Genomic DNA, 21,149 nt, shown 5'->3' with positions numbered 1-21,149 from the left:
AGATCTAAACCTTGGAAGTGGATGATGCTCAGTTCCACCCTTAATACAGCATGGCTTTAGTTAGTTAACCCAAGTAGGAAACAAAAACATATTTGTTTTCCCTATTGAGTTTTCTTGGATTATGGGGGTTTTTTTTCTTTTTCTTCTTGGAGACTCAGTCTCAACACAGACAGGAGTAACCGGTTTATATTCATGAGCATGAATAAGGTTAGACTGCAGAAGAAAGTGACATTAAAATTAATGGGGCTTCCATGTCTTCCTAATGTTCCCTTATAATCCTCCCATCACTGTGATAATGGAGCCTCCATAACCAAGAGAAGTAAACCCTGTTACTAAAGTAGTGGGTCAGTGCCATACTCTGCCTCACATCCTGTGTAACCTTAACTTTCTAGAGGCAACTAACCTGTCACCAGGGTCTTAGTTGGAAATATAAAGTTGGGATGGTCTGAATGAAGTACCCAACTAGTCAAATGAAAACTAAGTGGAACTTCGTAAGTAAATGAACCATACTTCCTATACTGGAAAATAAATTTTCAGGCAAACTAGGCCAGGGAGGGAAGGGATGGACCAACTGAAAGGTAGGGACTAGGAGGGTGACCAGGCCTCCATGGTCCTCTTCTGGTTATTAAGGATGCATCTATGCTGAAGAATGAATGCAGTATGACTCAATTTTATGGGATCATGGCAGTTGTAGTTTTACAAAGTCTTTAGCCTACTCTGACTGATATCTCACCAAAACTACATTCCCGCGATTCCAATAACACTAAGCCATTGCAGTCAAAGTGATATCAAACTGCAGTGATTTTACAGTGTATCAGTACTCTAGGGCCCCTTCCACACAGCTGTATAAAATCTCACGTTATCTGTTTTGAACTGGGTCATATGGCAGTGTGGACTCAAATAACCCAGTTCAAAGCAGATATTGTGGATTATCCGCCTTGATATTCTGGGTTATATGGCTGTGTGGAAGGGCCCTCAGTCTCTCTTGAATGTAGCAATAGGCTGAACTAGTTGGGTCTGGCAAGGCAATTGAGTTTGTTTAGGACACTGAATAATTTTGTGTATGTGTGTAAACGGGGGTTAAGATAAAATAATGGAAATCTAGTGTACTGAATTTTTGTTTAGCTAGAGATTGAACCCCTTCATAAACACCCACATCATCTCATTAGTTATTCTTTTTAGTATTGACATCTTTCTAAATTTTTCTGACAGTGGTATATCCCACAAGCCCAGGTGGCCATATTTCATCACACCCATAGTCAAACCCGAGTCAATCCTGATAAGGCCCGATAGAGTTGCCTTAGAAAATTACTAAAGGCACACAACAACAGGAGCAACAACAATGACCTATAAAGTTACTTATTTAAATAGGAAATATAATTCGGGTGTATTGTAGGTACTTATAAGGACAGCGGTGGGTTCACTGCTGCTAGTAGTGGCCCTAACTTTTATTAGTAGTGTTAACAGCAGCAGTCCCTACATTAATTACTTTACACATATGATCTCTTGCCATCCTTCCTACTGGAAGCCTAAGATTACCTAGTGACTTTGTCACTACCACGATTAGACGTTTGCATCCAAAATGGGAGTAACAATTTTTGCAGATATGATGTTATTCCGGAATGTAAGAAATAAACGCTTAAATCATTAGGGATGGGGCAAACCATCCAACTTGGGTTCATCACATCATAGTAGCAGCCAGAAAACATACCAGACTATATGAAGTTAACATTTATAAGTAAGTTTGGCTTAAGGGTCTTCAATGAACCAATTGTGAAAATATTCTGGATTTATGGCCAACGGGTATGTATCTACAGACAGGTAAGTAGGTAGATTCACATCTGCTGTGGGCAGGCGTGTGGGTATACATATCTGCACCCCACGAATACACATATAAACCACAGGTGGTAAAAACTGTTGTAAATCCTACCGTAAACAATACAAAAAGCCACCAGTGACATCAAAATGGTGGAAGGATTATTTCTTACATAAAGAGAATGAGATCAACAATAGGGGTTGTTCCTCCCAAACACGTTATTACTGGCTTGTGTTTATTTACAAGCCAACAGCATTTAATATTTGTCTCTATATTGCCCCTTTCAGCAATCCTCCAACCCCATTGCAGGTCCAAAAGCGAGCAGGGGTTTCTTTTTCTTGGGTCTTGATCCCACAGTGGGCTTCTCCCGGGCATTTTCAATCCTTCAAGTCCCGAAAACGACGGTAGGAGCCCCGGACAGAGTAGAAAGTTGACTCTTCAGGCAGCTACTTCTTTCTCTTCCCTGCTCCATTTGGGGAGCATTCCTTCCTTTCCCATACTCTCCTGAGTAATTTCTCCCTCTTGAAAAGCATTAATGGGTCACTCAGCCCGGCCCCAAATCAACTCCATTTGAAACATGGGTTTTCAGTTAAAAATTGAGTCCCCAACCCAAGTGTCTAGTTCTGGCTGAATCGGGGCCTGTGGCTATTTATTGCTTTTTAATCTGACTGGAGATAAAAAAAAAGACTTGAATGGAAACGGATAGCTGGGCCTTAGTCAAAACTGTGTACACCGCTCCTCTCTTAACAAGAGGATCTGGAGGATTTCTCTTCCACTGGGTGATTTAAATTTGGGAAGGGGGAAATGCGGGGTTGGCCTTCTTGTTCTTTGAATTTCTGTTGTTGTTAAGGGCTATTGAGGGGACTTTATGGCGACCCTATGAATGAGAGATCTCCAAGTCGTTCTGTCATGGATTACAGGCTCAGGGCTGCGGCTGTCTCTCTCTCCATCCTGGATGCAGCCTTCCTCTTCTTCCTTTCCTCCGCTTCCCGCGTGGGCTGCCACGGAGGGGGAACTGCGGCAAAACCTGGGAAGCCACCCCTTTTTGGTGCAGGAATTTGCATAACTGCGGCAAAGCTGTCGCAGTGGGTCAGACTGCTGTTCTCTCGGCTCCTAAAGAAGGGCTGGCCTAGGAGGCATCATGGCGCCCTCTTCCCCAGTGCAAATCTGACCTCTCTAACAAGTTTTGGTAAATATGCATATATATTTGTGTGAAAGGCAAGCTTAGGAGTTGTGTCATTCAAAACCAAGACTCACTGAGTTCGTTAGGACTGACTCTCAGGTAACTGCACAAAAGGGCTGCCGCAGTGAGGCAAAGAAAAACAAATCAACCAGAGGCCATTTTGGTTGTGTTTCGAAAGGGACCAGCTTTCTTCTAGCTAGGAAAAGAGCTTCATCTCATCTCTTTCATCTCATCCTATATTCGATATTTTGGTTGATGCATCTGAAGATAAGAGTTTTGAATTAGTGGGAGGGAATCCTGTACATTTGCTACTCACATGTTCTCAGCGTAGTTTGCTGTGTTTTAATAGTCTCCCGCAAATCTTGATTTCACTCCTTTGTTGTCTCTAATAAAAACTACCCAACATTGAGTTGCTGTGAGTTTTTCGAACTGTATGGCCTTGTTCCAGAAGTGTTCTCTCCTGACTTTTCACCTCAAAACAAGGGAATTCCAGTCAAGAAGCAATCAAAGTCAGCTAATTATCTCCCAACAAAGAATTCCCCCAGGCAGGAAACAGCCAAGTTTTGAAACTGAAAGGCTGTTCAATGCTAATCAAGGTGGCCAATTGTTACATTCACACCTGCCCCCAACAAAGTTCTTTCTCCCATCCTAAACATTATTCCACTAATATATAAACCCCACTTGATTACTTTCCAACAAACCTCACAAGCTCTGAGGATGCCTGCCATAGATGTGGGCAAAACGTCAGGAGAGAATGCTTCTGGAACATTGCCACACAGCCCGGAAAACTGCCAACAACCTAGTGATTCCGGCCATGAAAGCCTTCTACAACACTTCCCAGCATTAATGCCATCCTAGGGATCTTGCGTTTGGTTCGTCTGTAAGACGGAGGCCATTTTGGAAAGGAGTGGCTCTCTTCTTCTGTTTGCTACTGTCCTTAAAGGCAACGATGCCCATTGTTAAACATTAGAAACCATCACCCTCGGTGAGTCTGGATTGTCTAAATGACAGGAGAAACATCACCAGAAGAAAAATATTTTTAAATTACAAAAAAAAAAATTAGTTAACAGCCCCCACAATGTGTGTGTGCCTTCAAGTCGCCTGTCGAGTTGTGGAGACCCCATGAATTTCATAGGGTTGCTGTGAGTTTTCCAGGCTGTATGGTCATGTTTCAGAAGTATTTTCTCCTGACATTGTCGTACAGCCCGGAAAACTCACAGCAACACAGCGATTCTGGCCAGGAAAGCCTTCGATAACACAATTTCATAGTGTTTTCTTAAGCAAAGGATACTCAGAAGTCAAACCGCAATAGGGTGTAAAAACATTAGGCTCCCTTCCCTTCCTCCCTCCAAAACCTCTGGTGCAAAGCTAGGAGTGCTGCACTGCATGCTAATTTTGCTCTAGGAATAAATTCCTGTTTGTATCGAAAGACGCACACAAAGCGATTTCAATCCCAGTGACTGCCACAAAAAACGAGTTTGTGGTTTCAAGTCGCTGATTGTCGCCTTTCCCCCTCAACCCACCTGCACAATGTCCACACAGGTCAACAACTCCATCTGCACAAGAGCTTCTTCCTCAGCTATAGAGGACTGGCAGGCCTGATTTCTGAGCCTGAGAGTTCAAATTTGTAAACTTTGAGCAGAGTAGAAAGTTTGAAGGGTAATTCCGGGCAGATCTTGGATTGCACAACGGCAGGGAATTAGGCCAGCAGTGATTCCTCAGGCCACAAATCAGAGGAAACCCCATTTAAACTTTCCAAAGCGAGTCCTTTCTGGAAGACAGGATTTCCCGAAGGCGACGGTTCGGGTTTGCTGTCCCTTCTCCAATTCCCTCCGCGAGGCTTCAGGGAAGACTCTCCTGGAAAAGACGGGATAGACGGCCATAAAAGGGCCCGTGTGTTGTGATTCCCATTCCGGCTCTCGACGTGCAACCAACAAAGCAAATGCAAAACCCTCCAAAACTGGGGCTTATCACAAACCTCTCCAGCTGCTGTGGCTACTCTAGAAATGTCTTCCCATGGAAAAGCCGCTTTGCTCGGAAAGGCGGCAGGGAAAATGCCACAGGGAGTACAGTGTTTCTTCTGGATATTTGGCTTCTGAGGAGGTGCCTCTCCACAGCCCAAGGGTTTGTGTTTGTGTCTACATACCCCTACCCCAGACAGTGCTCTCTCTATATATATACACACAAACACACGCATAGGTGAAAAAAAAACCAAGAGCAATATTTTGTCGAAGGCCCGAATCACTGGGTTGCTGTGAGTTTTCCGGGCTGTATGGACATGTTCCAGAAGCATTCTTTCCTGACATTTCACCCTGCCATAGATGTGGGCGAAATGTCAGGGAAGAATGTTTCTGGAACATGGCCATACAGTCCAGAAAACCCACAGCAAATCAAAAAGCACTTCTTCCAAGTTTGCCTTGAACCCCAAAAGGATGAGGATGATGATGGTGACAAACATCGCTCTTTATTGTATAAAGAACTGAACATGTCTCTTTACATGTAAAAAAAAAAGCCCAAGCAAACAATTCCCTGCCCTCAGACCTACAGAAGGTATGTATGTAACACACACATATATACAGAGAGAAAAGGATTAACAGAACTGGAAAAATATATCATGAGCAAAATGTTTTGGCTTTTTCATTCGGTCACAATGAAAGTGCACTTCATTCAAGGGCCCTTCCACACAGCCATATCAAGGCAGTAAATCCCACAATATCGGCTTTGAACTACGTTATCTGAGTCCACACTGCCATATATACCATTCAAAGCAGATAATGTGGGATTTTATTCATCTGTGTGGAGGGGGCCCAAGGTAACACTGTGCCTGGATCTACACTGCCATATAATGCAGTTTGAACTGCATTGCACTGCGCTATACACTGACCGCATCACACACTAACTATATAATGTAATTCAAACTTCATTAAATGACAGTGTACACCCTGCCTCTGTTTACAACATCTTCAGTGGAGGGTGGCATTAATACCTTCGGCTGAGGCCATGTGGAGTTATGGTCTTTTTACATACTGCTATATAATATGCACACACAGTAATTACATATATACTATAAGAGCTCCTATCGTTCTTTAATTTATTTATCGTGTCAGAAGCCAACCGAGGGTATAGTTGTGTTGTATTTAAAAACACAAAACAAAGTTTAAAAGCTTGGCATTATACTAAATGTCCTTTGACCTGGCCACTTGGAGTGCCTCTGGGGTTCCTATAAGAAGGTCCTCCATTGTGCATGTGGCAGGGCTCAGGCTGCATTTTAAAAGGTGGTCTGTGGTTTACTCTTCTCCACACCGTCCCTCAATGAAACGAAAAGAAGTGAGAAAGTGGGAACAAGGGAGGAGAGGAGAAAAGGCGGAAAGAAAACAAACCAGGGAGGGAGGCAGACATTGCGTTTCTCCCCGGCTCTTTTTAAAATGAAAGGAAAGAGGAGGGGGGCAAGCCTGCAGGAACTGCACTAAATTCCTTTTTGTTTGAAGAAAATTTACAACTCGGTAATAGACCTTTTACGACCTGTTTGGGCCCGTCATTGGTTGCGCCTGGTCATGTGCAGCGGCCGAGGGCTTTCGGGGCCCTCTTCTCCCTCCTTCTTCCCTTTTCCTCTTTTCTCTTCCCTGATTTCCCTGGCGAAGGCCAGCCTCCCCCCCCTCCCCGTCCTTCTGCCTTTCTTCCTTCCTCACAGTGAGCCTTCGGCTCCTGTTCGGCGGTGGGTTTGGGCTTCTTAAAATCCCTCCAGCACTTTGCTTTCCGACGAGAACGAGGGATTCTGGTGCCGACCCAGTCCAACCCCAGGCTCTTGAAAACACCCTTATGCTCTTCTCCTCCCGCAAGACCTCTCCATCCGCGGGGAGGGAGGGAGGGGGGGGAGAAGAAGGGGGGCGAGTAGGCGGAGAGAGGCTCGGCTTCCTCCACTTTGCCATCCGGGCGCCTTGTTTACCCAGCCAGGTCTCTTCCCTTCAAGCCCTACCTGTCTTCCTCACCCCAACCCCCACCCTTTCCCCTCCTCGCCTTTCCCCTCCTTTCTTTTTGATGTCTTTGGTTTCCTTTCCTCCTTTCCCCCGGATCGGCATGGACCTCTCGGATTGCTACCCAAGGTGGCGGCAACGCGCAATGGATTACGGATCCGCCTCCGCCTCGCCAACGGGGCAACGGACGGGGTAAGTGTAGTCGAAGGCTTTCATGGCCGGAATCACTGGGTTGCTGTCATTGCACGCCATTCTTGGCGGCGATGGCGGCGGTTGTTTTGATCCTGATTATTATTGCCGCGGGCGTTTGCCTTTTGCCTTCAGGCGCTCCTCAAGGAGCCAGAAATAAGGCTTTGAGCTGGAGCTTTTGCCCAAGATAAGAGCGCTGCCAGGCAAAAGAGATTCGGCTCCTGCTTCTCTCTCTCCAGCCTTCTCCCCCTTATTTAAAAGGGAGGTTTGGTTAGCTACTCTTCCAGCCACCTTGGCTTTCCTAATCCTCCACCTGTTTGGCCTGCAGCTGGGGAAAAGGAGGAGATGCTTGCGAAGGGAAAGGGTCTGGGGATCCGGGAAGGGGGCAGCCAAAGCCACATTGTGCCTGGGCATAGTTTCAACTCTCACCCAAAAGACCACCAATTCGCTGGGGGATTATATGAGAAGAATTCTTTCATGCTATCATTTGGCTGTTGGGTGTCCTCTTCTCAAGGTAGTTCTGCAAGGGCACATAACAAACCTACAATGGCAGGTTCTTCTCATCTGGGCCACCTTCTTATCTCGACCCTCTCCTCATCTGTATCCGCCCTTCATGTGGACCTTCTACTTATGTGGTCTCCCTCCTTATGTGGACCCCTTTCTCATCTACCCCCCCCCCCCTCCACACACACACACACACTGTTGGAGTGCTGTTTGATCCTGCTGGGCGCTCTCATTAGCAACAGGTGGCCTTCCCTCCTTCTTCCGGGTCATTAAGAGCGCCCCTTCCTCATGCCCCCTCCCCGTTTTGCTGCAGGGAATGTCGTTCTGCGGTTCCTCCCCTCCCCGATCCCCCGAGTGGGGTGAGCTCCCGTCTGTCAGCTCCAGCTTCCCATGCAGGGACATGAGAGAAGCCTCCCACAGGATAGTAAAACATCCGGGTGTCCCCTGGGCAATGTCCTTGCAGACGGCCAATTCGACTCAAGTCGCCCGTGACATAAAAAATACCTACTCCTACTATTGTTGTTATTATTTGGCATCCTCTGTGCCAGCAATCCTAAGGGATGGGCTGGGAAGGCGTGTGCCCTTTCGCCCCAAGATGCCCGGGTTCGGTGGCGAGGCCGCCAGCGAGGCCAAAGGTTTGCAAGAAGAAAGCTTTGCTTGACAGGGCTGTGTATGTTTGTGTGCATGGTATTTTTACGGTTCTCAGCTCATCATGAAAATATTCCGGGGTGTGAACAAATGGGGGTAGGGAAGATTTTGTTGCCTGGTGGCTTAACACTGCGCCATTGAAAACGAGTCCAAAATGGCCGCAGTGAAGATGGGGTCTATGTCTGTGTGTCTGGTTTTTGCGGTAGCCATTGCAGGTTATTTTTCCTTTCAGATGCATGGTAGACTTTTCTATTCTGGACACAAAAACGAGCGTGTTATGTCAAAACATTTCTAGGCCATTAAAAACAGAAAATAATGGTTCGTATAGCTCACGTCCCATTGAATGAGCAGGAGATTGTCCCTCTGTCTGTCTGTCGCTCGTCGTCTGTGAAGGTTGATGTGAAGGCCTTTTAATAACAGCAATTCTAGGGGGAAACAAAGGAACATGAACATGAATAAATAAAGAACACCACTCAGAAAAACAGAAATTCCAGACATGAATCAATCAGGGCCAACTAACACATCCCAACAAAGAATTTCCTCAGGCAGTAAGCAGCCAGACCTTGAAGCTTGAAAGGCTATTCAATGCTAATCAAGGTGGTCAATTGCTACATTAACTCTTGCCTGAAACAGAATTTTTTCTCCCACCCTGGACCTTCCACAGATATATAAACCCTTCTTGCCTAGTCTTCAACAGACCTCACACCTCTGAGGATACCTGCCATTGATGCAGGAAAGAATGCTTCTGGAACATGGCCATACAAACCGGAAAACTCACAGTAACCTAATGAACATAGTCAATTATTAGTTTCAACTAGAATCAAAGCATTTCTCGATTGAACAAATCCCATGCATTCGATGGGAATCCACTTGGGTTGGGCAAACCCAATCTGACTGTTCCTTTCAGGAGAGTCCTATTCATATCTATTCCACAATAAATAGTTTTCGCTGGAGTTACTGTTAAATATGCAAAAAGTTGTATTTTATTTGTGCACTAAATTGACTGCAGGGGTTTTTATTACTTGTAATTTAAGATTTGGCACTATTCTTGCCTTCCTTAAAAGATACTTAAATTATCAATTGTCTGTTTCTAAATTTCTTAATGTGACAAGTAAAAGTATTTATGTTTTGCTTTGGACCCTTGCTCATCTTTCTCTATTTAGGAAAGACATATTATGGGGTGGCCAGAAAATATATTGGAAAGAACAATAGATTCTCTCTTTCATTAGCAGTTATGCTGAAAAGATTCATTTTCCTCTCCTGACTTGTTGGAAATCACCCTCTCTGCTTTGTGGTATTTTTCAATCATCTCTTCAAAGTGCATATTTCTGAATTATTAGCCACCAGTTTAATGTGAGAGCAAGGCATCGCTTCCAGACATGAAAGTCTTCCTAGTTTACAGTAAACATTACAGTTTAACGTCCTTGGTTTATAGTAGAAAGATGCATGCACGCCAAGCAAATATATTTCTCTCTGTGTATATAAGGCCGCCCACTTTTGCCTCTGTGTAACACGCGGGCCCTCCTCCATAGCCACTAGACTGCATTTATTATATTTGGACGGACCTCACAGAGGGTAGATAGGTGTATATGTGGTTGAATTTTAACAGTTTATTTGTTACACCTGTTTCACAATAAGATTAATATAACCATCCATCCGCCTCAACCCATAACCCAGGTAACACAAAGTACTCGGTTAGGTTTAAGTGACAACATTTACATTCTAATCTAAGGGACTGAGATAATATAGTCACATTTTCTGGATTGATAGGCTAGGGGACCCTGTTGTTGAAACTCTGAGCTGAGAAAACTCATAAATCCATTCCATTAACTGGGCGGAAATTCCACTTTTACTAAACAGTATTCTTCCTCATCAAACTACTGGGTCAGTGCAGACATATTGCATAACCTCTTTGTCTGTGTGTGCCTTCAAGTCCCCTGTCGACTATGTTGACCCTATGGATTTCATAATTTTCTTTAGGCAAGGAATACTCTGAAGTGGTTTTGCCAGTTCCTCCAAATTGGCTTATGGCACCTGATATTCATTTGCGGTTTCCCATTCAAGTTCTAACCCTATTTGAAAGCTGACTCTACTTATATTTCAAGATCAGGAGGAATGTGGTTCCTCTAGCGCATACTTTTGCTAGGAACACAATATATTAGGGAATTAGTTCCCAATGGGAACTTAATATCAATGGGTTTTGATTGAGGGTTATATTTGAGAGCACTGGTTTTCTCCCCCCCCCCCCCCCCCAAATAAACTAATGCCTCAAGTGGAACCCCACAACTTTGTCATGAACAAATATAACCAGTAGCCAGCCACTAAACGTCATTTAATAAATCAATGAAGAAGAAGAAAAAAGTTAGGACTTGTGGAAAGGAAGAGAAATACTGGTGGAGAATGCAACCACAATGTATCATAGTGTGTCTGTGTGTCCCTCAAAGCTCTGATACACCCCACCTATCTATATCTATTTCTATCTATCTATATCTATTTCTATCTATCTATCTATCTCTACTTATTTCTGTTCATATCTCTAGCTATGATCTCTATATCATATATTTATATTACATCTATCTATCTATCTATCTATCTATCTATCTATCTATCTATCTATCTATCTATCATTTATTTATATCTATTTATCTATGTGTCTAATCCCTTTGCTAGAAACACAATACATGAGAGCCCAATGGGCACTTACTATCAATGGGTTTTGATTGCGGGTTATATTTGAGAGCACTGGTTTACTCATTTCTTTTTTCATAAACCAATGCCTTAAATGGAACCCATAGACATGAATCAATAAAAATGTAACCAGTAGCCACCAAAGCTCATTTAATAAATCAATGAAGAAAAAAAAAGTTAGAACTTGTGGAGAGGAGGGGGAGAGAAATACTGGTGGAGAATGCAACCACAATGTAGTGTGTCTTTGTGTTCCTCAAAGCTCTGATACACCCACATCTATATCTATCTATCTCTAACCTAGCGCCCTTCATAGCCATATAACGCAGAATATCAAGGTAGGAAATCTCACATCACAATGGCAGTGTGGATTCAGATATCCCAGTTTAAAGTAGATATTGTGTGATTTTCTGCCTTGATATTCTGGCTTATATGGCTGCATGGAAAAAATACTGTTTTTATCTCTAGCTATGATCTCTATATCTGTTTATACTTCATCTATCTATTATATCTATCTATCAACTATTTATGTGTCTAATCTCTATCATCTATTTTACATCTATTTATCTAGCTATCTCTAACCTATATCAATCTCTAGCTAATCTAATTTCTAGTATCTCTCTATTCCCGCTGTTAATTATTTAACCGTGTTAATTATTTAACCGCCTTGAGTGTGTATTTGTGTTTTCCAGGGGAATACACTTCTCTTGGACTGCTTTCTAAGGTTTTGAAGCTGGGGGTGGGAGAGAGAATCGGAACAAAGACAGTATTTCACTCCTTGCTTGGCAGGCAGCTGTTAAAGGTATTTACAGCTCCACTGCATTGCGGCACTGAATGCTGCGGCTGGAGGGCGAGAGCTACAAAACAGGAAGTGGAGGGGAGGAGGAGGAGGGGGGCGCTATAAAGGTCTCTTTTAGCCGGTGGGCTAGCAAGGAACAAATAAAATAAGAGAAGTCTCTGGTTAACAGATAAGGAAGACTTAAGATGATCTCCGTTCCACCAAGCCACTTCTGGCAAGTAACAAAAGTGGCCTTCTGTTCCTTAGAGGAAACTGTTCATTGGGGTGGATTTGGTGGTGGTGGTGAGAGCCATCAGATAGGAAGAGGCAGAAGCAACCTCAGGAGACAGGCGTGGATTGTGGGGCGGTGGGTAGGGGCAGAATTGATATTTTTAAATCTATGGGGGTCCAGAGATACTTCTCTCAGCCCAATTGAGGAAGAAAAGAAATAGGACTGTGGAGGTGGCCCCAAAAGGAGGAAGTGAGAAGGAAAACATCCCTTGGTGTTTAGGAAGCTGAGCCTCAAATAATGTTTTAGGGTTCTATGGAGCCCCAGCTTTATTTTCTTCTGGGAACGTTATCATCATCATCATGTGTCTGTGATTGCTATCAGAGACTTGTGATTGTTATCACAGTTTTATAATTCTAATGGTTTTATTCTATTGTTATATGTTGTTGACTTGATATTTGTTGTTTATCCATGTGAGGCAATGAATTTTGCCATTGATTATGCTGTGAATCGCTTTGCGTCCCCCCCAGGGGTGAGAAAGGCAGTATATCAAAGGCGCCCTGAGTCCCTTAGGGAGATAGGGTGGAATATAAAGTTTATATATATATATATATATATATATATATATATATATATAATTTATTATATATAATAATAAATAATAATGTATTTATCAATACAATAAATAAACACATAAATAAATCTCAAGTCCCTCACCCTGCCCCCCTTCTTGAAAGAAGATATATGTATTTTAAAAAATCAGTGTAGGTCAGGGTTGGCTTGCTTCTTGGATAGTCAATAAATCGGTCCCCAGTTTGGGAGGAAAAACTTCCCACCTCCTTTGAATCTCTGCGGTTATACTACATTTGACCAAGTGGGCTGTAATCCGCCAGAGCTCTAGCTATTAATAAATCTGCCAGCCTTAAAGGTGTCACAAAGCTCTTTGTTCTTTTGCTAAATCAGGGCAAAAGTTGCCCTTTTGAAAAAGGCTCATTTCAGAATGAACCCTTCCAAGGTGAGGAATTGTTCAGGGAGCAATAATCTGGATCTAAGGGTTTGAAACCTTCTGGTCCATCTCAGAGCATCAGAGCATCGCACTGTAGAGCCCTGGATGGAGGTTGTTCTTGTGTGCCTTCAAATTGTTTCAGGCCTATAGAGGCTTTTCATATCAAGCTTTGTTCAGAAGGGGTTTGCCATTGCCTGCTTCTGGGCCCTTCCACACAGCCATATAACTCAGAATGTCAAGGCAGAAAACCCCACAATATCTGCTTTGAACTGGGTTTTCTGAGTCCACACTTCCATATATTTTAGTTCAAAGCAGATAATGTGGGATTTTATTCAGCTGTGTGGAAGGGGCCTCTGAGGCTGAGAAAGTGTGATAATGTTTTCCAAGGAGTAGGGAAGAAATATCTCCAGAAATCCCTTGGATGGTGGCTGAAGTCCCTGATTTCCCAAGTACTTTTGGCGCTCAAACTCTTGGCCGAAATCCAGTCTGGCCTGGTTTTGCTTCCAGAAGTTATCAAGGGGAATGGTGCTCGATTGTGGCCATTAGGGAGGTGGTGGTGGTAAAGGTACATAAAGGGGCATAAAAGACTGCTTCCTGTCTACGAAGTATTAGTGCCTTTGTTGTCTAGTGTTGCTTGTTTGGTCCTCAATGGGAGGAGATTTTATGATTCCTTGTAGGAATCTGTTTCTATGTTTCTGTCTGGTTCTGAAATAGGCCAAACAGCAGCTATTATTGTTGTTATTCACCTTCAATGCGACTCCAACTTTATTCTCTAGGCTTTTTTGGGCAAGATTTCTTCAGAGAAGGTTTAGGAAATTTCACCTAAGGTTAAGGGAGTGTGGCTTGCCCAAGGTCACCCAGTGGGTTTCCATGGCTGTATGGGACCAGGGTCCTTCTACACTGCCGATTTAACCAATTTAACTGTCATGGCTCAATGCTATGAAATCACCCTTAGGTAGAGAATGCTAAAGTCCTTGTAAAACTACAAATCCATAGCATAGAATATGACAGTTAATGTGCTGTTAAAGGGCACCAATTCTAAGGTGTAGAATTTCCTAAATCTGAGCTAAAGAGAACACACGATTTGGGTTGCTGTGAGTTTCCGGGCTGTATGTTCATGTTCCAGAAGCATTCTCTCCGGACGTTTTGCCTCTATCTATGCAGGCAGCCTCAGAGTTTCTGAGGTCTGTGGAAAACTAGGCAAGGGAGGTTTACATATCTATGGAAAGACCAGGGTGAGAGAAAGAACTCTTCTCTGAGTCGAGTGTTAATGTAGCAATTGGCCATCTTGATTAACATTGAATGGCCTTGAAGCTTCAAGGACTGGCTGCTTCCTGCCTGGGAGAATTTGTTAGGATGTGTTAACTGCCCCTGATAGTTCCATGCCTGGAATTGCCATGTTTTCTTAGAGTTGTTCTGTGTTTACTGGCCTGATTTTAGAGGTTTTTTTTTAATACTGATAGCCAGATTTGGTTCATTTCATGGTTTTTGTTTAAATTGTCCACATGCTTGTGGATTTCTATGGCTTCTCTGTAGTCTGACATGGTGGTTGTTAGAGTGGTCCAGAATTTCCGTGTTCTCAAATAATAAGCTGTGTCCAGGTTGGTTCATTAAGTGCTCTGCTTTGGCTGACTTCTCTGGTTGAATTAGTCTGCAGTGCCTTTGACGTTCCTTGATTCGTGTTTGGACAATGCTGCTGCGTTTGGTGGTCCCTATGTAGACTTGTCCACAACTGCATGATATACAGTAGACTTCTGCAGAGGTGAGATGATCCCTCTTGAACGTAGCATTTGTTAGATTTTCTTACAAACACCTCCTAACAAAGGATTTTCCCAGGCAGTAAGCAGCTAGTCCTTGAAGCTGCAAGGCCATTCAATACTAATCATTGTGGCTAATTCCTATATAAACCCTTTCTTCAAACAAACGAGAGTTCCTTTTCCTATCCTGGACTTTCCATAGATATATAAACCTCTCTTGCCTAGTTTTCAACAGACCTCTCAACCTATGAGGATGCCTGCCATAGAATGCAGGTGAAACCTCAGGAGAGAATGCTTCTGCAACATGGTCATACAGCCTGGAAAAATCACAGCAACCCAGCAATTCCAGCCATGAAAGCCTTTGACAACACATAAAACATTATTTTTCATGTAGCGCTACTGGAAGATCTATGTGGGTTTCAGAGGAAAGTGGAACATCCTGAGTAGAATGAGAAGTCAGCTCACACTTGAAATGTTGCCAAAATATGCGGTTTCCTGTTTGCCTGGCTATCCTTTCATTCATATATGTATGGATGACAGAATGACCGCAGAAAGTGGAAAGCATTCATATATGTGAATGGGCACACAGAAAACAAAAAATGCCTATTCCTTTCATTGTGTCCGGCATCCAATATCGAAAGATCTATATGAAAACCCCAAAGATCTATATCCATACCTTTACTAGTGCCTCCCCCCACCAGCCCTCCTCCTTTAAACAATCGCAGCTGCTTTTCCTCAGGAGTCCAGACTGGGCATTCCTGTATCAACGAACAAAGGAACTCAACAATGCAATTTCCTGCCAAACAGCTTGTTGGCGAGCCCTATTCAAATGGGACGGGGAGCAAGAGAGCCTTTCAGCTATTAAATAAATGCTGAAAGTTGAGATTCCCCACCATTATTACATATGCTTTGATGATATTATAGATAATTTTTTTCCCTTTCCTTCATTTCTTAAAATGTTTCAAGCTGGAACAGTTTCTTCAAAGTTTCTGTCCTGCAGAGAGACTTGCACAGCTCGATTCAATTTGACAGCGTTTTTCTGTGGGGGACGGAAACCTGATATACCGTCTGAACTCCTGAATGGAAATGGGTTTCTCTTGAATCCTAGATCTGAACAAGGCTCCTTGCCTCTCAGAAACCCCACGGTTTTATCCTTCTTCTGATCACTGCCTTCAGATATTGCCAGTATCTTTACAGATTTGGGAGTCTGTTCCAAAGATGTCTCTTCCCTTCTCCACCCCACTTTCCCCACTCTTCCTGGTGTGAAAAGCCACTTTGTTGTGGGGCGATTTGTCCAGGAGAAGGCGCTATAGGACAAGCCTCATAACACTTCGGGTCTTCAGACCTGCCGTCCACCTGAGAGAGCAAAGGCGGTGAACTCCTTAGCCTAAGATTTTTGCCAAGGATCTTCCCCATCCCCTGTTTGAGAGATCCAGGCCCCACGCTGAAGATCCTACTCTAGAGCTCCTCCAACTTTCTCGCTGGAAAAATGAAGAAACTCGATCTCCTTTTTCCTCTTCGCCCCACGCCCATTAACAGAGTAAGGGTCACTAAGATCAAATGAATTTGGTAAAAATTGCCCTTCTTCTTTCTGCCCAGGCAGCCGCGTGCTTAAACTAGCACCTTATGCAATTACAAATCCATTTGATAGAGAGGAGAATGCTGGAAATTGTACTTTTTTCAGTATGCTTTTTCAGCATACTCAGAGGACTACAGTTCCCAGATTCCTTTGGGCAAAATCAAACTGACTCAATTCATTTTATTTTTATTAGTCTTTTTATTAAGAGCTATTTCTGAGGCCACAGAGTTTAGAAACCTATGAGGGGTGAAGTCATATTAAATTTTGTAAGGCCCCTTCTACACTGCCATATAATCCAGATTATCAAAGAAGATAATCCACATTATTTGCTTTGAATTGGATTATATGAGGCTCTCTCTACACTGCCATATAAAATCCAGATTATCTGCTTTGAACTGGATTGCATCACAGTGTAAACTCATATAATACAATTCAAAGAAGATAATATGGATTATCAAAGTTGATAATCTGGATTATATAGCAGTGTAGAAGGAACCTGAGTCTACACTGTCATATAATCCAGTTCAAAGCAGATAATCTGGATTTTATATGGCAGTGTAGAGGGGGAGGTCATGTAATCCAGTTCAAAATAGATAATGTGGATTTTCTGCTTTGATAAAATGGATTATATGGCAGTGCAGGAGGGGCCTGGGACTTACTTGGTGATAGGTTGGGCAAGAAAATACGCCAATATTCATACTCCAAGGTAGTTCCATTATGCTCCCCACAGAAGTGAATCCCACTGAGATCAATGCTGCAAAATTCTCTGGAATGAGTCCAACAAGATCAGGTACTGAGATAAAAGACAAAAATGCTGCAAGGGGAAGACTATTATAGGCTGCCAAATGTTGCAGTACTGCAGCTCCCATTAGTCTGGTATGAATGATGAGAGCTGTTGTCCTGCAATATCTGGGTGTTCAATTCTGAATCATGCCCCTTGTTCATATTCTGGACCCTCTGTGGGTTTCTTGGACGCTAAATAGGGCAAAGTTATGGCTAGTACTTAGGTGGGACCCCCCCCCCCCCCCCCCAGCAAACACTAGGTGGTACAGGCTTTATGTTTGAGAAAGGAACTGGTAAAACTACCTCTGGGTACTGTATTCCTTGCCTAAGAAAACCCCATGAAATCCATATAGTTCAAGCAACCTGAAGGCACATAAACACACAGCGACTGAGGCTGGATCTACACTGCCCTGTATCCCAGGATCTAATCCCAGATTATGTGCTTTGGATTGGATTATATCAGTCTCCACTGCCATATTATCTGGGATAAACAGTTATTCTGGGATCAGGTCCTGGGATATAGGGCAGTATAAAAAGACCCTGAGTCTTTGGGCCTTGGAAGGCAAGTCCATTGAATTCAATGTGACTGAAGGGCTACTGCATCCTGGCCAATCTGATAGTCCTCCGCTTCCTTTTCAACAGCCTTCACACATCTGCCTACCTCCTTCCAAAGAGTGCAAAGCAGCCAGACCTTTGGGGACCAGAGAAGAGGCGTGTTAACTGCGGCCTATTTAATAAAAATGACCGGTAATAAGACTCCCAGTCCCAGGGCCTCCAGCAGACTTGTTGTGCTGTTTGAAATCTGCCCCAGCCACATTCCTCCACCCTCAAGTGCATCTCATGAATGGGGCTGTGTAGGCAACCTTTTGTGTATGGCGTGGGGGGCAAGCGAGTGAGTCGCAGGTCGTTACTTCGGAGGGCCATAATCTGTCTGGTCTTCGATGTTGTTCTGCTCCAGCTTCTTCTGCCTTCCCTTTGATCTCCGTTGCTCCCCCGGCCCGAAATTGCAGCTCCTCCTCAAAAATGTCTATTTCCACACCACCTTCTGTCCAATGGATGGTTGTTTGGACACACTTCCCTCCTTTTCAAGAAGAGGTGGTAAAGGCGTGCTTCACTTTCTTGATTTACTGCCTAACCCAGCATCCCTTAATCCCTCCCCCCTCCGCCACCTCATTTCCAGGGTTCACTTTCCACAGTCATGAGACAAGTCCTTGCTCTTGTTTCCCTCCTAGTCTCCGCACAATTTAGGGCTGCGAGGAGGGGCAGATTATGGTTAGACAAAATAGGATTTGTAGTTGGGATAATCTGAAACAGACATGGACAAACTTCAGCCCTCCGGGTGTTTTGGACTTCAACTCCCACAATTCCTAACAACCGGTAAGATGGCTGGAATTTCTGGGAGTTGAAGTCCTGAACACTTGCAAGTTTGAAGTTTGCCCATGCCTGATCTGGAAAATATCAGGTTGAGGACGACTACCTTGGTCTAATCCAGCAACGCAATTAGATTTTCTCTACAATGGAGAAACTGAGAGAAGGGAGTAAAAAAAGAGATCAGCGCCAGTTTTTGGGTAAAACTTTGGGGACTACAATGCTGGCTTGAGACTTCTGGGATCTTTACTCCCTGAGGGAGGCTATTGGAAAGAAAGGCCAACAAACCAGGTGCATTATGGAACTGATCTTCAGCAAGTGAGAACTGGAGCTTCTTCCCAGACATATATCTTCTCCAATATATATATGGTGGGCCTCAATTCTCACCATCCCTGTCTTTTGGGCATGCCTTCCACGTTTTCCAAGATGATGGGACGTATTAGCCAGAAAGCAGAGAGTGTGGAGAAATCCCATTTCCTCCCTCCATGGCTTTGAATCGCCTTGGTGTTACACTCAAAGGCTATGGGTGCTATGGAATCCTTGTCATTTTACAAAGTCTTTATTTTCCTCTTCCAAAGAGTGCTGTGCCTTATCATACTGCAAATCCCAGGATTACACAGCATTGAACTATAACTATTTTTGCAGCTTGCTCTCCATGTTGGAAATAGCAACCTCTCAAGCCTATTTGTAAATGCATATATTTGCTAAGCTGTATTCTATGTGTATGTTTATTTGCCAGTTTGACTTACCTCTTTAGTGTGGAGGGGACTATACATATGTGATTGTACTGAGCATGTTCAGACTCAGGAGTACATTTTGTATTCAGTGTGTTTTGCATCAGACCTCAGTGGAGGTGGATGCATGTTGCTGTTTGGACTTCAATATAGAAGTATGAGTACGAGTATACTTAAAGACTATGGACTATTGATTAAGAATGATACTCTGTGTTCATAGCACAGAGAGAACTACATCCTATCTATAACTGAACTTTAATAAAAATGTGCCTGTATGGTGAATTAATACAAGATGTTTATGAGTAAACAAGATATGTTATTTTTCAAAGACTTTGTTTTTTTATATCTGCGTGCAAATTTTAAACTAAAGGGTTTTTAAAGGGAGTGAATGTGTTTTGGGCAACTGCAACTGCAATTTCAACATTAAAGAAATAACCATCATCTGCTACCCAAATATATATTTTGTAGTGACATGTCTTTGTGCTTGGCAGTTCAAAGACATGGTTCTTCAGTTTAACAGCTGAGTTACCTGTGTGCCATTACATGAATGCTTATGAATATCACTTGTTCAAAGAATTGACTTCTAACAAGGTCATGCTTTTCTTGACTAGTGATTTTCAAAATATAGTCTCCACATGTTCATGGAGATTGGCATTTGCCAAACGGTTATGACATCATTTTTCCTTTTCAATAAGGTCATGATTGCCATTTATTTCCAAATGATGTGTGCCCACTGCCCAGAGACTGGGTGAAGTTATTTTCCAAAACTCCAGACTTTATTGGATTGCAGTGCCCAACACCCACTCGCCAATGGCCCTCCTGGAGTCCAGCTACCCCTTGTCCAGCCCGTGAAGAACAAATACTCGGAGGGTTTGGGTAATTTTTCTCTTGCAGGGAAGCGGAGCCGCAGCACGTGCCTTCTCGGTCTCAGGGCCCCTTTAAGACGCTTTCCCGGAGCTAATCCGTTTTGAGCCATTTTCAAGCCTCCAATTTTTCACCTGAGAACACCCGGCGTTTCCTCCCTGCTGATGTATCCCGGGCCACATGAAGGGAAAGGCTTCCTCTTCTCCTCTCACAGTTCATTGGCCTTATTTCCTTCCTTTGTGGTTTCGGGGCATTAAACCTTCCTGCCAATTTCTCCTGGATTGTGTGGGTTCGAGAAAAGGAACTGGACGAGCTTCCTAAGCTTTGCCCATGTTAAGAAAGATGATTTGCAGTGGCATCTGATTACAAGGCGAAGTTTGATGGGGGGAAGACTCCCAGGTCGTTTCTGTCCAGCGGTCAAAGAAACGTTTTGAACTTGATCCTTTGTTCACCTGTCGACTTATAGTGAGCCACGAATTTCCCAAAAAACCAGGGGCAAAGAATATTCAGAGGTGGTTTTACCAGTTCATTCCCCTGAAATACAGCCTAGTTATTTCTTATATGTTGCGTTGCCTGCCATAGTTGCTGGCGGAACAACAGGAGACAATGCTTCTGGAACATGGCCATGCAGCCCGGAAAACTCACAGCAACCCAGTGATTCCGGCCATGAAAGCCTTTGACAGCACATTCTTACATATTGCCTTGATAGCCTGTTTTTCCTTCCTTTTCATACCCCATCCCTGTTCTCTTTCATTGCCACGACAATCCTGTAGACTGGGTTTAGGGAAAAAAAGTGATCCAAAATTAGGCAGAAATAGCGACATTTGGGTGAGGGAGGATTTGGACCTGGGACTCCCCAGTAGAAAAGGGGCACTCTTAAGGCACAAATAGGCTTAAGGAAAGTATCAGATATTAAAACCCACTTAGTAAATGGATGGTCAATTGTAGACCATAATGGGGAAAGCATCCCTTACTTTAGAAAGAAATAGATAAAATCAGGTTTTTTTCTGGCAGATCAATACAGAAGGAGCTAGCAGTTGTTCTGTGTTTCC

The 21,149-nt window shown here is 43.5% G+C and overlaps 1 protein-coding gene across 1 annotated transcript in view; it reads left to right on the top strand.

The window, feature by feature from the left end:
* The first annotated feature begins 6,895 nt into the window (after window positions 1–6,895).
* The window catches only part of hoxd3 (homeobox D3), a 74,582-nt gene continuing 60,328 nt past the window's right edge, over window positions 6,896–21,149 (top strand). Inside the window, exon 1 of the mRNA XM_062964188.1 lies at window positions 6,896–7,165. The gene's annotated coding sequence lies outside the window, so the exon portion shown is untranslated. The remainder of the gene's footprint in view (window positions 7,166–21,149) is intronic.

The sequence above is a fragment of the Anolis carolinensis genome, chromosome 1 (assembly GCF_035594765.1).
Source record: "Anolis carolinensis isolate JA03-04 chromosome 1, rAnoCar3.1.pri, whole genome shotgun sequence".
NCBI lineage: Eukaryota > Metazoa > Chordata > Lepidosauria > Squamata > Dactyloidae > Anolis > Anolis carolinensis.
The sequence above is the reverse complement of the archived record's forward strand: the minus strand, read 5'-3'. Positions and strand labels throughout refer to the sequence as shown.